This window comes from Sebastes umbrosus, chromosome 16 (genome assembly GCF_015220745.1).
Source record: "Sebastes umbrosus isolate fSebUmb1 chromosome 16, fSebUmb1.pri, whole genome shotgun sequence".
Taxonomy (NCBI): domain Eukaryota; kingdom Metazoa; phylum Chordata; class Actinopteri; order Perciformes; family Sebastidae; genus Sebastes; species Sebastes umbrosus.
This window is the reverse complement of record NC_051284.1, coordinates 17805337-17820970: the sequence shown is the minus strand read 5'-3', so window position 1 is coordinate 17820970 and position 15634 is coordinate 17805337. Positions and strand designations below refer to the sequence as shown.

At 41.0% G+C, this 15634-nt stretch overlaps 1 protein-coding gene across 6 annotated transcripts in view; it reads left to right on the top strand.

Moving 5' to 3' along the window:
- The window catches only part of meis2a (Meis homeobox 2a), a 201334-nt gene that overhangs the window by 97773 nt on the left and 87927 nt on the right, over positions 1 to 15634 (top strand). For all 6 annotated transcript variants that reach the window (XM_037796591.1, XM_037796588.1, XM_037796587.1 and 3 more), the window contains exon 2: positions 9672 to 9754. The gene's annotated coding sequence lies outside the window, so the exon portion shown is untranslated. The remainder of the gene's footprint in view (positions 1 to 9671; positions 9755 to 15634) is intronic.

Genomic DNA, 15634 nt, shown 5'->3' with positions numbered 1-15634 from the left:
CCTCTGAATGAGGAGGCTTTGCGCTGGCATCCATCCACTAACTCTTCCACCGATATGACGTACAGAGATGGATATTATGGGGTGGGGAAAAAAAAACTAAATGTGTCCTCTCAAATGCATCCTCATGGTTAAAGGGGTAAAATGAGATGCAGGGGTACGATAGTCACTCCCCCTCATCACGTAGCCAGCCCATCTCCTCTTCCTTTATTTTGTTTGAGTATATGGCTCACTCATCTCAGGTTTTATTGTCTCTATCTCGGGGAGTGCTGCTTTTCCCCCATAACACGGTCACCATGCGCGGCACATCAGGCAAGTTCTTGATTCTGTACTCGGTAATTTAAAGCCTTTATGGAATTGCAATTTCAGGGCTCAGTGCTTGTTTTTCTAAAATGTACTCAAGGAATTAGCTACTCCAGCCACAAATCAGTTGAATTTATGCACAGTTGTAATACACTTTATGGGCTCATGGTACATTGCTTCAAAAACAGCAGATGTGAAATTATGATAAATATAATGAGGGTTTTTTTTCCTCCTCGCTCGCTTCTTTCTGTCCCTCACTCTCTCTCTCTCTCTCTCTCTCTTGACTGCGAGAGAGAAGGATGTGAAGCGTGTTTACTTACCCCATACAATACATTTAATGTCTTAGTAAGGGCCGCCAACAAAACCTGATTAATGTCCTCATCTCTTTTATTAAAGATAAGAGTGGCACTGCAGTCAGGAGATAGAGAGAGTGCCATAAATCTCGGGCAAAATGAGCAGTCAAATAATCACTCATCAGAAATGAAATCTACATACATTAACACCCGCAGACATTCTGCGGTGAATATAAACACAGGGCTACGGGGCGATGAAGCCGGCTCCGTTTATCCACACATCGGTGGTTAGGGGGAGGTAAAGGTGTCTGGAGAGGGTAAGCTCTCAGCTGGTGATGATTTTTAAAGGGGGTCCTGTCCTGCTAAGCTACCGTCCACCAGACTAACCATGTGTCCAGGGAAGCAGACGCACCGTCATTAGGGCAATGGATGAGTTGGATGGCGGAGGCAATTAAGCATCACCCTGAATAGGACATAATGTTGATCCATCCCTACGATTAATCAAGGCAATGCATTAGACAGTGATGGGTGACCCTGCGCCTTTGTGACAAAATGATTCTTCATCCCCGTGTTTGGGGATTGGGCTCCTGAGGTCCCTAATGCGCCTTAGAGGCGCCCCAATGAAACCCCGTCATTTATTCTGTTTCTGTCCCTGACAGCTATCAACCTGTCTTCTGCCAGCCAAGGAACATTATCTGAACTCCCAAGGCGGTTAGCGACAGCGACTTATGAGTGGTGGTAGCAGACAGGCAGATATGTAAAGCAACGATAATGCTACCTTGCTTTTGTACTATCGCGATCAGCAACCCAGGTACACTCAGTTGGCAGTTCATTATTACTATATATTCCTATGTGGATTTTTTGGCTGATAGGTGGTATACTGTAAACGGACAGAATAAGGGATGGGTATACCCCACATACCTGCGTATACCCTCCTCTACACCACTACACCTATAGCTAAAAGTAATGTAGTCTAATGCTGCATTCACGTGGAATCATTCAGACGGACATCACTTTCTGGACGGCATGGGAAAAACCAGACTAAACAGTCCGAAAGAATGGTATGACGGCAAAATACAACATGCATGACAATACTATGGTGATGGAATAGAATATATTAAAGGCAGGGTTGACGATGTTCTCCAGTCTACACTATTTGTTATATTGGTTGAAATAGTCGTTACACCCCGACAGTGATCCATTACTTATGAGCTCTGAAAAAGGGCAGAAAAAGAGCCGTCATTTGTAGCTGCAGTAATCCTGTAAAAACGTCTACCAATCACTGCCTCGCGGTCCGCTTGGAAAGAACCAATCAGAGGCCTCCCTGCCTCCCTACTCGTACCCTTGGCGTTCACCAGGCTGAACTCAAAGCGCGTCGCAAGTTTACTGGAGAATGGAAGAGAAAACTCGGCCAAAAGTAGCACTGCCGCGGCTACTTGTCATGCGGTACCATTGTTGTGTCTGTGTCTGTTAAGTAGTGACGATGCGGCGGTGCTTGTGCATGTGTGTGTGGGGGGCGTTGCCTTGGAAGGAGCCCCGAGGGGAGGCGGTGGGTTTAGACGGAGCTCCTGAGGCGATGCTACTTTCAAATTATGCTAGCTTTCCAACATCGTCGACCCTATCTTTAATTAAAATGATTTTGTGTCTACTATTTTATGTGATTATTCTAGTAATGCATGTAACTATAAAATGCAGCTTTCTCTTAATATTTTATTGCAAACTTTCTCTGGTGTGAGGGAGCTATGTTACATCCAGTTATAAACTCCATCCGTCCTGCTCTCGTCCACTAAAATGATATCCAGTTTGCCGTCTACCGTCTACTTCAATGTGAATGCAGCATAATACAACAGTCCTGCAATAAATCTTACCTGCACAGTTTTTGTTTTAGAGAGGTGTTGAGTCAACAGTGTGGTTATTTTAGAGGATGTGGTTTGCGCTGTTGAATTATATTGCATTATACAAAGAGGTCATAATAATATAAACGTCTGTCAGTATAACACAATACAGTTCAACAGCACCACAAACTGCAGCCTCCAAAATGACCAAACAGTTGAATCAGCACTTCTCTAAAATAGTTTCAATCAAAACTAAACATTAAAATGTTTGTGAAGGTCGAATTTATTAAAGCATCACTGCATTACTTTTAGCTAGGTGTACCTAATCAACTAGTAACTGAGTGTATGTTGGGGATGTCACGATTTAGTAGGCGATACCAATACCAGTGAAATTCAACGATTCTCGATACCATTTCGATACCACGGTAAAAAACAAAAGTGAAACAATAAAAACAATGAATCCCATGTACTTAATCATCCACTCCTTTATTAGTTTCATACTGGTTTTTGTAAGGAAGTTAAACAGGTCATAATTTCCTCTTTATTATCCATTTCAGATTGTTGTGAAAACATCTCCTGTAAACTGTATTTAATCAAGTTTCTCAACAAAAACTACATTTTACAAGATTACATTTGAACTCATCGGGATAACTTTGGAATATACCTTCGAGCAATACAAATTTTGACTGAACGCATCATAATGTAAATGAATGGCACTTCCCGTTAACGTTAGCTGTTAGCTCCGTGCAGGACTGTGCTTCTTACCGGCTGCTAAAAGCTAATGTTAACTAGCTTTTGTCGACGTATCGATAGTGACGGGACGCCGTTGGTCTCCAGCACTTACGGTACCTGCGGTAGAAAAATAATTTTGGCATCAATTTGGTACAGAAGTATCTGTTCTTATGACATCCTGTATGTAATTATGTTTCTATATGTACCATAGACACAACCAAAAAAATGTATGTAGTTGCATACATGCATTCTATGCACACATGCCGTATACATGTGCAAGTAGTCATCTATGCACACATGCATGAAGCCACATATAAACATACTATTATGCATACACCACAAATAGAGCCACATGTGCTTTTTTTTCCCCATCTCACTCACATCAGAGGCCTCCCTGTGACAGATGTCATATGCTGTGATTAAAAACTTGTGGGAAATTAAAAACAAATGCACAATGCACTATGGCTGCTCTTTGTTTTGGTGTCAATCATATCTCGATAATCAAAAATTATTATTTTTTCCCTCCGCTCATTCGTCGCTGCTGTGGCATCTGGCGGGGACAGGCTGACGAAGTGTCTTTACAGCGGAAATTACAAGAAATGGATTTTCCATGCTTGATAAGAGTGTCAAATGACTTCATATAGAGTTGTGCAAAGTACTGCGGCTCCACTCAAAATATTGACAGGGATGCGTAGCAACGTCAGTGGTCTCGCTGTGATAATGACTCACTTGCAAGCTGATACTGTACATGTGCCTCATAGACACGATGCCAAAGCACATTCATGGCTGTTAATCTTTCAGAATCTAAATAAAAATCTAAACTGTTTAACTTTAAAGTTCTCCTTTTAAAAAAGATTAGATAGGTAGAGAAATATGATCTCTCATCATTTACTGTGATTTAAGATTATGTTACCCCCATTATTTCTAATCACAATGTCATTTTACACATTATTTAAATGTATAAGATGTCCAGTTGTTCTGCTCTGCAGTTTTCTGTATAGCCTCCCTCTGTCCATATGGTTGCCTATTCACCTGTATTGCTGGATCATGAGGATGTCATTACCTCCATCATTGAGCCCAAGCATCTAAGAGCCTGTTAACCTGGAACAGGCCTTCGCCGTGCAGCCCTGTGCTGATGGTACAATATGCTCCTTGTTATTCTAGGATCATTGACGCTAAAGCCCTGGCAATCAAGTCAGTTTTGTCGAAGCTCATTGGCTCAGTGGGGTCTCGTCTCATCTGCAAGCTTGGAATGAGGAAAGGAGTGTTCGGGTTAGTTGGGTCGTTAGGTAGAAATTCTTTGATAATGGTGCATGTTACATTAGAGCCTTACAAACCAAGGATAAGGCTTTCAGAGTCTGTGTAATGTAATTTACAGAATGGTTATGGTAGATAAGAAATCCTCTTGAGGTGTGAAGTATGGAGATGAATAGTTCCTTATTAATCTGGGCTCATCACATGCTACATGGCCAAGGCACACTAGTTACAACATGAATAGATTCATACAAATCCAAGACACTTTTATTGCAGATGATATATTATAGCTAAATGTATCAAAATGTAGTAGAGGAGTGGGATTGTTTCGGTTATCATCTTACTTGTTTAAAACAATTGTCCAAACAGCAGCTAATTTCATGTAGCATTAATAAGACATTCAGTAGTTGTGAGCAATCTCTCAGCGTTAACAGGAGCCTGATGAAATGTACACCCATGATGAAATGGAAACAGCTCAACAGCTGAGGCCGGAGGTACCAGATATCCCTCCATATGAAACAATGTGTGGTGGAAGGAACACTTATTCATTGGTCCCCTGTGAGACCGACATCTCACATGAAACTTTTGTTGCACAGCTTGGTGCAACCAAAGTTGCACTGACACAGTCCAGGCTGTCCTCATACACTGTTCATAGCTATACCTACGAAATCAATTCTTATGTAATCCACATAATTGTAGACTAAGAAGTATAAAGAGTGACAAACGCTGCATAGGACGGAGGTCAGGCTGGATAGTTGGGTCAAAAAACACTGAATATTCGCCGAAGTTTTGTTGCCTAAATCTAACCAAGTTGTTTCCTGTGAAGACTGAAGTTTATCTTGAAAAGACTGGTGCGGAAATTGACACGTGCGTCACATGTTGTTGGACATTCGTAGGAAAAGCACAAAAAATAAGGATTAACTTGCATAAGATATTATATGAACTGTTGTATGAGGTTACATTGCACAGTCAGAGGTGCGAATGAGAGTGGCAGCGAATTTAAAACACTTTGTTGTCAACTTTGTGAACAAAGGTTCAATCAAACCTGATCCAGAATCCACAAGTAAATTGATTTAAGATACATAAGATAGATAATTTTTCTCAACCGTTAGCGGCAAGATAATGGAATGTTGAGCTCTATGGTTGGATGTTTCTTGCCAAAATGCTCTTTGGGAGTCGTAGTTAACTTCTCACCTTTTGCTTTTATGTACTAGGGCTGCACCTAACAATTATTTTTGTTGTCGATTAATCTGTTGATTATTTTCTCGATTAATCAATGAGTTGATTAGTCTATTAAATGTCAGAAAATGGTGTAAAAGGCAATCAGTGTTTTCCAATGCCTCCAATGTCTTGTTTTGTCCACAACTCAAAGATATTCAGTTTACTGTCATAGAGCAGTAAAGAAACCAGAAAATATTCACATTTAAGAAGCTTGAATCAGAAAAGTTTGCCTTTTTTTCTTAAAAAAATGACTCAAACCGATTAACACACAGTAGTTGTTGATTCATTTAATAATTGACAACTAATCGATTAATCGTTGCAGCTCTATTATGTACACAGAACAATCATCTATATTGTCTATGGAGAAAATGATTTTTAAAATGAAATGTATTGAATAAATAGAATTTTATTAAACTTCGTAGGGCTTCCCCCTCTTAGTCGATTAGTCGACTAATCAGTCGTTTTGGTCTTAGTCGATAAGATTTCTTGTCATTTTTTATGCTTTTTTCATGCTGTTTTACTTATTTCTAAGAGACTTATGAGCACATCTCTGGTAAACACAAGATTTAAAGTGGTGCTTTTGTGTGATTCTTTGTGGAGAAACTCAGTTTTACAGATCAATCTATTAGTAGACAAAATCGTGCGAGTGTTAGTTGACTAAGAATTTCTTTGGTCGAGGACAGCCCTAAAACTTCAAGTATTGAATTATTCCCAAATATGAACTTTAACTGGAAAATATTATTTCTATTTTAAAAACTTTTTCGGTCCCAATAGCGATAACTGGGCTTTTGGAATCGGCCGATACTGTGTTCTCACTGTGTGGAAGTGACTGGGATCAACAACATCAGGCTTGACTTAAACATTGCTTCCCTAACTTTGTACATCAAAATGTAACAAATAAATACGTAGATTTAAATTTAATGTTATTTATTATTAAAATAATATATCATACACCAGCACCTTGGTCAAAAATCTTCAAAATTAACAGGAATTACAATTCAAGTGTAAATCTTTTTAATGCAGCAACAAATTGGTCAAAACTTAAACAGGAAGTAAGATTCCAGTATATAATGTATATAGTACACAAACTATAGACTTGAATTGAATAGATCGGCCCCATTGTCACCGATACCTGATCCAGCTATTTGAGTCAGTATTGGCCCGATATCTGATCCGGTATCGGTATTGGTGCATCCCTAAAAAATATAATTTACTACTACTTAAAACTGCTTTGGATGTAGTTGTGATTACATTTGAATGTTTGGTGTAATAGTAAAATCGCACAAACTTTGTGAAACCTCCACAATCAGGCTGCAGGTTCAGTAGTTTCATCAGCAACTTCTACGCGCTGGCATATCACAACTTTAAGGAATGTAAAGTAAGGATAAAGTGTTACCGCTATGCTCGTGCTCGCTGTTGAGTTGTGCCGAAATCCTCAGCAGCATCTCCAGTTTATCCCTGTCCCTGTGGGATGTCAGCCTCCCAGAGGAAGAGGGGGCCATCTCTGAGGAGGTGGCGTCACACAGCTGCCATAGCCCGGCAAAGCTCCTCGAGGAAAGACATGTTGTCAGTGCGCATTAATCATCGGGCCCACCATCGGAAACAGATTCCCCTCATAAGCAATTTCACTCATTAGAGTTACGGTGCTGATTTGCTGATTGGAGTTACGCTGAGGCTACTAACACTGAGAGGGAAAGAGAGGAGAGGAGGGGAGGAAGGGGGGAGAGAGAGAGAGGGTCTGACACATTTACAGTGATGTGAAAGCTGAGATGTTGATTAATGTGCATTGTTCCTGTCACATAAACTGAATAAATAAATATCAAACAAAAGCAGAGGGAGAGACTCATTTACAAACCAGGAAATGAAAGTTCCATTTAGTTAGGGAGTAAGACGGACCAGGATGACAGTCTGTAGACGCGACTGTAAACAAGAAATCACCACAGTGTAAGTCAAGGCCGCGTGCCACGAAGCAGCACCTGGCGTGGCTGTTTGAAGCATTCCTTAAACGGACTCGGTTCAATTCTTGTGGCATAGACAAAACATGAAGAGGAGAGCCCCGCTTGCCCTGCCAGCTCCTCTGAAGTCCGCCACTCTGATAATAAGCGGCCTTCCTGGTTAGCATGACATCTCGCAATCAGCTCTTGAAAGCCCTCGGGCTGTGATTGGTTTCAAAACAATCTCGCAGCTCACAATCCAAGCAGGGCATTAAATAAATACTTTTTTACAGTATCGTACATGCTGCATGGTGATAAACAGAAATATTCCACAACATCTCCCCGTTTATCTCACATTTAGCATAGGGCTGTTTATATTGATCTTCACATCCCATCCACAAACACCCTTGTTTACATAAATAAACAATATTCTGTTTGCTGCCATGGAAACAGAGTTTACACAGGCCGCACAAAAATCACCATTTAATGGAGTAAGATGTTTACATGCCTGAGAATGCTGGCTAATAATGGCATATCTCAGCTGTCATACTCTGGTTGCTCATAACTGGGATGTGTGTTTACCCAGGCTACTGGGAGCAGTGTTTACGAGCTACAACTCTTAAACGCAACACTTGTGTGCACACCAAGTAATTTCAGGATATTAATGCGAACGGCGCTCTTGTGATAATCCTCCGGCAGTAACAGATATGGATTTTTAAAAAGTTGTTGATCATTATTTCGTATTATATTTCAATTTATTTTTACGCTTTCTGACACGGAATCTAAAGCAGTTATGTTCCTGCAGTAGCAGAACTTTGCGAACAGACTGGATCCATTGTTTAACAGTGCCAACTTTGCGCCTTGTTTTGGTTTGATCCTATCCGTTACATCCTCTCAGTCGTGACCCCCCCCCCCCACAACTGCACCAGTCATTAGATCATTACTCCGCTTTAGGGAGCAGCAAACATCCGAGGCCGTCTGAACTTTTCCTGTGGAGTGGAGCCAACAACCGCATGACTTAATAAATGGTGACAAACATCAGCCGGCGCTCGCATTACATACTAACAGAGACATGGAGAAAGTTCAACCTAACAAATGGTCACTACAGGTTCTGTGTGTTTATATATACGTCTGTATACTCTCCTCCTCTGTCATGCCAGCATCATTTCTTCCCTTTGATCATTTTCAAATGATCCTTGGCATGTGATTCTTCTCTGACTACCTTCAGATACACAGCGTGTGCTAATTAGACAGCTTTTTTTTTTTTCTGTCAGGTGAGCGATGGCCACCGATACACCCCTCTGTCATTTTCCTTCAAGAGAAAATGCACTCGTGCAGGAATCCCTCTGTCTGCTTCCCTCAGCTCCTTTTTTCCCCGTGCTTTTGCAGATTTCCTCCGTCCGCCCGGGCAGCCCGGGAGAAGTCGTTTTACAGTTCAATCAGGAATTCTAATAAACTGACCTGTGCTTTAATGACTAATTCATTGTCTCCTTTACTACCTTCATGGGTATAAAGCGGATTAATGACTTGAGCAAGGTTAAAAACAGTACCACTGTGCTTTTCCTTCATCCATTATCAATCATCCTTTAGATTCTTGGGAGAGCAACGGAAATTGAAGGAAAATTAGTAATCCTTTTGATGGATGATACTAGCATAGGTAGGAGTGTATGCGTAAGATATAAGTGTGGCTATAGCATTAAATGGAAATTGCCTGATAAGTAGCATCGCGTGAGGCGCTCGCGTTTTAAGACGTGCCACATATATGGAACAAACTGTAATGCTGTATGACAGGGGAATTATCGTTCGACGACAACAAAGCCGCCACAGTTTTAGACACGGAAAATAAGTCATATTTTTGATTATCCTCTCAACAGTGGACTCATAAATACCGGTTATCAAAATGGCCCAGAGACATAATCTCATATATTGCACAGTTTTTTACAGTGTGTTTACTACAAAAGCTTTTAGGACAAAAAACTCCCGAGGAAAAAGGAAAAACTCCACAGCAGTTTAGAGAATGGAGGTTGAGAATTTCTCGTGAGTTGTTAAACTTCTTTGACAGTTTCTTTACTTTTTCCTCACACTGTACTTCTTTTTTTCAGAAATCCCATGGAAGAGGAGAGGAGAGGAGTAAAAAAAACCAAAGGGGAGGCGAAGGGGAACGACGAGGAAAGAGGGAAGAGCGGTAAGGCTGCCTCTCTCTTTGTTTACCATTCCATATTCCCATCATACGTACGTACGTACGCCTCTGCTGCATCTCTGGGCTCTTCCCATTCTTGGCCCAGTCATTTCTGACAATGTTAATGATTTAGTGGAGAGCCCTCCACAACCGATGATTTGTGACATGTAGGAAGGCTGGAAACGGGGGAGGACGAGGCAGGTTTCTGTGGGGAGTGTTTGGGATCCAGGGATGCCTTGAAGATAGTGATTCATTATATTTAAGACAAGTGTGACATCCTACTTCAAGGAAGCAGCACACATATGTATGGAGGGGGGAGATTTTTTTTTTTCGGGTGGCCAAAGTGGGGAGGGGTAGGTAAGTACAAAGGAATGCCGCAGTGTTTTTTGAGATGACATAGGAATAGGAGGCAGGCATATGGAGACGGCAGACTGGAAAATAATGGGTAATGGAGGAATTTAGCCCGGGGCTATATGCCTGCTTTGCCTACTTCTGTATAACTAGTATATTTATAATTCAAATACATACCTTTAATAATTAACAACCAGTGAATATTAAAGGGGAATGCAGGATATCTTTTCTACAGATGGAGTCAGGTGAAAAATAGTATTACATTTCAGATTTGACAACAACGCAGAACAAAGGACCGAAGAGCGAAAACAAAAAAAAAAAGTTGGCTGCCATTTCGGGCCTTTTCTTTTTTTTGTTTTTATCTCGGCCTCATGCGGTAAACAAAAAGCAGTCTTGTATTAGTGTGACATTTGTTTTTCTCACATGATGGCGTCTTTGCAATAAAAAAGAATGTCTTCATGTGACTGGATTTTAAAAACTGGTTTAATATTTGTGTACTTAAATTAAAAGACATTCAATCACCGCCTGCTTCTTACAGTAGGCTTATTGTTCGTTGGTTTCTGTTTGGGTGAATCATTCTGTAAGTCAGTCGAGGGCAACTCCCTGGAAACTTAAGTATGTCGTTACACAAGCAAACATCTCACTTATTTTCTCTCATTCGGTATTCGATTGTTGTCTGGAGTCATAGATGACACCCTTTTGTCTGGCCCAAATGTGACATACACATGACATGGAGTATGACATCTGCGTGACTGAGTGATAGTGATCAACTGTCATTAAACACACCCTGATGTAATTTCAGACACATTTTAAGGCCGCGGAGATTTAGAAATAAGAACTTGTGTTATACCAGATGCATTGAAGCTCGGTGCATTTCTGCACAGTGCGCCTTTTAAACTAAAATATCCCAAAGGACAGTGTGTTTTGTCGTCTGTACACAAGTGGCACAGAAAAGCTCTCGTAGACTGTGTCAGCCCATGTTATGCAAACACCAGAGTTCAACAAAAACCAACACATTTGCATATTCTGGATCTGAAAATGTGTTCCGCTTTTGTGCAAGGCCTCATTTCTATCCCTGCGCTTTGATGTAGCTCATACATATTGACGACCCGCCGAAGAAACCAACCATGTTAACTAAAGCATGAGCTCAATTTGTGCATCCCCTTTAAAAAAAAAAAAAAAAAAGTGGTGCATTAGTTTGTCCCATTTATATTTCCAGGGTTAATTAGCAAGTGAGAGATTGGACAATTAGTTCATCCATGCTAATTGATTATAATATTACAACTGGGTGATGATAGGATGAACGTAGACTCCTCGTTGCATATTCCTCCAAGGGATTCCATAATATATACAATGCTTCTGTGTAATGAGGGTTTTAAAAGACCAAATCAGCTGGGGGAAATTGTTAATTCAATTCCACTCAGATGATGCTGAGTTTTTCAGTGCGCAAATGAATTGGATTGGATTGCGGGGATCTTACGGAGTGGCGGTGTCCTTTTTGATTTTCGCTCACGTCAACGCAGATGACGGGAGATCACTGGTTCGTTTCTGTCACAGGCACAATAGGATGTGAACTCTCAAAGACCTGATGGTATCTAGGTCATTTTCTTCTTCTGCTTATAATTGAAAAGCCCGTTCCCCCTTTCATATCGGCAACTTTCAGAGATGCATGCCGCTTCGGAGGGAGAGATATAGGGGGGAAATGGACATGTATGTGTTTTTTTCTCTCCAGCACAACACTGTCAGTGTCCATATTAAAGCACAAGTATAGAATCACACTCCTCTTATCTAACTTTCCAGTCGTACAGTATAGGACCACCTCTCTCCTCTGTTGTCAGACGTGTGAAGCTCAGGTATGGACCTCCAACCACCTCTCGCTGGTGGCCCCACTCCAGCTCCATCACGCTGTGACAATCTGTCATGAGGCGCAGCTGCGGGAGTGAGTGCCGATGCAGTTCACCTGGAAAGTTACACGCAGGAAGTGCTCCAACTCCCACTTAAAATATGACAAATGAAAGGAAATTTTAAAAGTTACGGCACTATTTTTGATATAGCAGAGAAAAAAAAATACTTTAAATGACAAACATATTTATTAACAGCCCCTGCTGTTGAACTTACTTTTAGCTCAGATGTTAATTATGCATGTTCTCGCACATTGCTCATGCTCTATTTAAGAATTATTGCTCTTTATTTCTTAAAAAGTCATCACTCTCGAGCACTTCCCTTCTTTTTCCAGCCTCGCAACGAAAAACCATTTTGTGAAAAATGTCCGCAGCAAATAAAAAACAAGATTCGTGTGTTAAATGCCGAAGTATCACACTTCTTTACTGTGCTTAATAATTAATAGCCCATCCCATCGCCCTATGAATATTTACATGCAAAGTGTCCCTGGGAGCCTTCCATATGCCAGAGGGAGGGAAGTCTGTGTGTTTATAGCATTAAACACTCAAACATCGTCACCGAACCCTATTTCGCCTCCAACCACGAAAAGCAGTCACTAAAGCATTGCGAGCATTTTATTTGTTGTCGCACAATGTAACCTATTCAACTTCCATTTAGACGTGGCAAGTCAAATTACAGGTACTCTCTCTGTGCTCGGCTGAAATCCCAGGACGCCGCTTGTCTAGTTCGGAACGTGAAGGGAGCAGAAATGAGGTTTGGTACGTAGGGGTTGTTTCCAGAGCGATGACATTGCTCATTGAGATCACCTTCCACTTACTGTGTCAAAATGTCAAAGGTCTTGTTGTCAGCCCGGCTCGAATCAAGGCTTCGGAAGAAGAAATTACATTAGATTATGTCGTAACAGCAGTGGGGGAAAAAAGGGGTGCACGCTGGTTTTAGAAAGTTCATTTGAGCAACTTTGAGCAAGAGGAAAATAAAACACAAACTCTGCAAATTATGAATGATCGCTGCGGTTATCTGAGCTAATTACACTGAGGACTTTGGACTTTTACAATGCCAGACATTAACACGCTATTCAATTCTGATCTTCGCAACCAGCGTCTCTTTTTCTGATCCAAAAATATAGAATAAATGCTGCAACAGAAGTTTGGAAACATCGCATGACTGCTCTGCTTGTGACAGCTTCAGAGAGCACGATCCAACTTCTGACGTTCCAGAGCGACTCCCATCAGGAAGGTCCAGGAATACAGCAAAATCCCTCTTGTTAAAGTCACAACCGCGGCCGCTATAAAAGACACCACGAGTTAATAACGGACAAGTAGGATATGTTATACAAAATAAATGCGCTGTTACTAGTGAACCTGGGCATGTTTGGCTCTGTTGCTTCCATTGGTGATATTTATCTAGGAAAGGGAAGGCTGAGTGTTGTTGTTGCCTCCCTGCAGGTCCCCGAGCTCTCAGATCTCCTCGCCGTCTCCTGTGTGGATAAGTAGTGGCTGCAAAGGCAACGCCGCTCTTTGATATTTCACTCCTCATTTGAATCAGTGGTCGCTTTATTTGACAATGCCAGGTAATTACCTGGGTACCTTGCTTGATCATGTGAACTCCTGCAGAACCAGAGTGGAGGGAGGGAGGGAGAGAGAGAGAGAGCTGGGCTGTGGGTATCAGGTAGAGGAGATGGAAATGGGAACACGTAAACAGGAAAAAAAAGAAAGAAGAAGCAGGGGGACGAAAACAAAACAAACACAAACTAACAAACCATCTGCATTTTGTTTACCCGCATTGTTTTCTGCGAGGATTTCAAACAAGCGGAGTCATGAGTAAAGGCTGTGTTGTGTTAAGCAAGTCGTGTGTGTGTGTTTTGAAACGTTCAGCTGGGACTGTCCCACGCTGTGAAGGGAGGTCAGACATGGACGGGTTACTGCATAAATGCATTAACAGGAGAGGAGATGCACTAAGTGCAAGTTTATTATAACTCAAATGAATAGTTTTTGTCTCCTGGGTTCAGTCATTTGATTAGCTTATCGTCTCTGCGGTGTGTGTGTGTGTGTGAGAAGTGATTCAATGAAACCTTTTACTCATAAGCTTGTGTGTGTGTTTCACGTCTGCACACATTTAGAAAAAGGAAAGAAGAAAAAAAAACAAGTGCAAACTGAAATATAGTTTAAAATGTTTTAATGCCATTACATGGAAGCATCAGGGAATTACAAAATTTACAATTTTCAGAGAAACATAATTTGTTACATGTACATGATACAGGCTTAAAATATAGTATGAACTTTATGTTTAAACAAAGATCGAACTGTCTTTTGTTTACAAATTAATAAGAAAACACTCAATGAGGGTTCTGTATTTCAAAATAGCTGGATATGGAAGCTTGTCAATGATGTTTATTGAATAGGAGAGCAGTGTTTACTCTGTTGTGTGACTAGAATATCAAAATCCGTCACTCCATGTGAATGCAGCTGCGTTCAGGCTGACTGACTGAGCTCTCCTTGGAGAAAACCAGTAGACAACTATAAGGCTTCGGCCCTGAAGTTGAACTGAAACAACCGTGGCAGCATTTCTTAAAAGAAAATACAATATATATATATATATCTCCTATACTGAAATATTAAATAATTTTAGAATTGAAAGCTTTATCTATAAAAGCATTTTTTAAGTCACAAAAATAAGTTAAGACTAAGCAGCTCCCTATTATAAAGAACATTCATTAAGGCTATAAATAAAGGAGAATGGCGGAAGTCACAGAAGACAAGCTAAATATATCCCAACTTTGTCACAAATGTCACCTTTTTAATTAATGATATGAATAAAGCAGTGTCCATTCCTGTAGATACTTTTTGCCTGGTATCTTCGGCTGTGGCTTGGGATAAGATATGCAAATCTACTTCCCATACAGCCTCTTTGAATGTGTCTCTGACACTCCTGAGTTTGAACGCTGCATGCATTATTCCCTATCTGGACAAGTTTTGCAGGCACTACACTTTTATTATTCACTTTCTAATCATATTGGAAAGCATGCAAACATTTCCCCCGCTTCCGCTCAGGACAAACAACACAAGAGTGGGATTTCTATTCATTTCAAAGTGCAGAGAAGGGGAATTAAGACAATTTAAGAAAGGCTTAAAGGCGCATTGGGTTGTCTCTGCAGCGCCTAAAGCCATATTTCCTCTGATCAGCGGAGGAGGGCGACTTTATTGGACATGTTTCTATTTCCAAATCCTGCATAACAGGCACCGATGCATGTATTTGCTGTAATGTAGATAAGGGAGAGAGGGTTTGATATGTAATAAAAGGTGGGTCCTGCGCTGCCTGTTTAAGCCCCTTTAAGCCTGATAAATGATGAGCGACAGAGGCACAGCGAGAGGGTCACCGCTATTAACTCCTCGGTTTCCTCGGCCTCCACTTAAACTTCTCTCAATTACATGTGGTAATGTGGCTGGATACGGGCCTTATAGGCTTCGACCTGCAAAATCTAACTGGAATAAAAAAAAGAAATATACGCAAAGTGGATATATATATATATATATATGGTGTCCCTAAAGCCACGCGTAAAAGGGGAGAACGCAGGGATTATGGTGTGTGGCGTTACTAACATGCACACCAGGTATTCTGGGACAAACAGCCAAA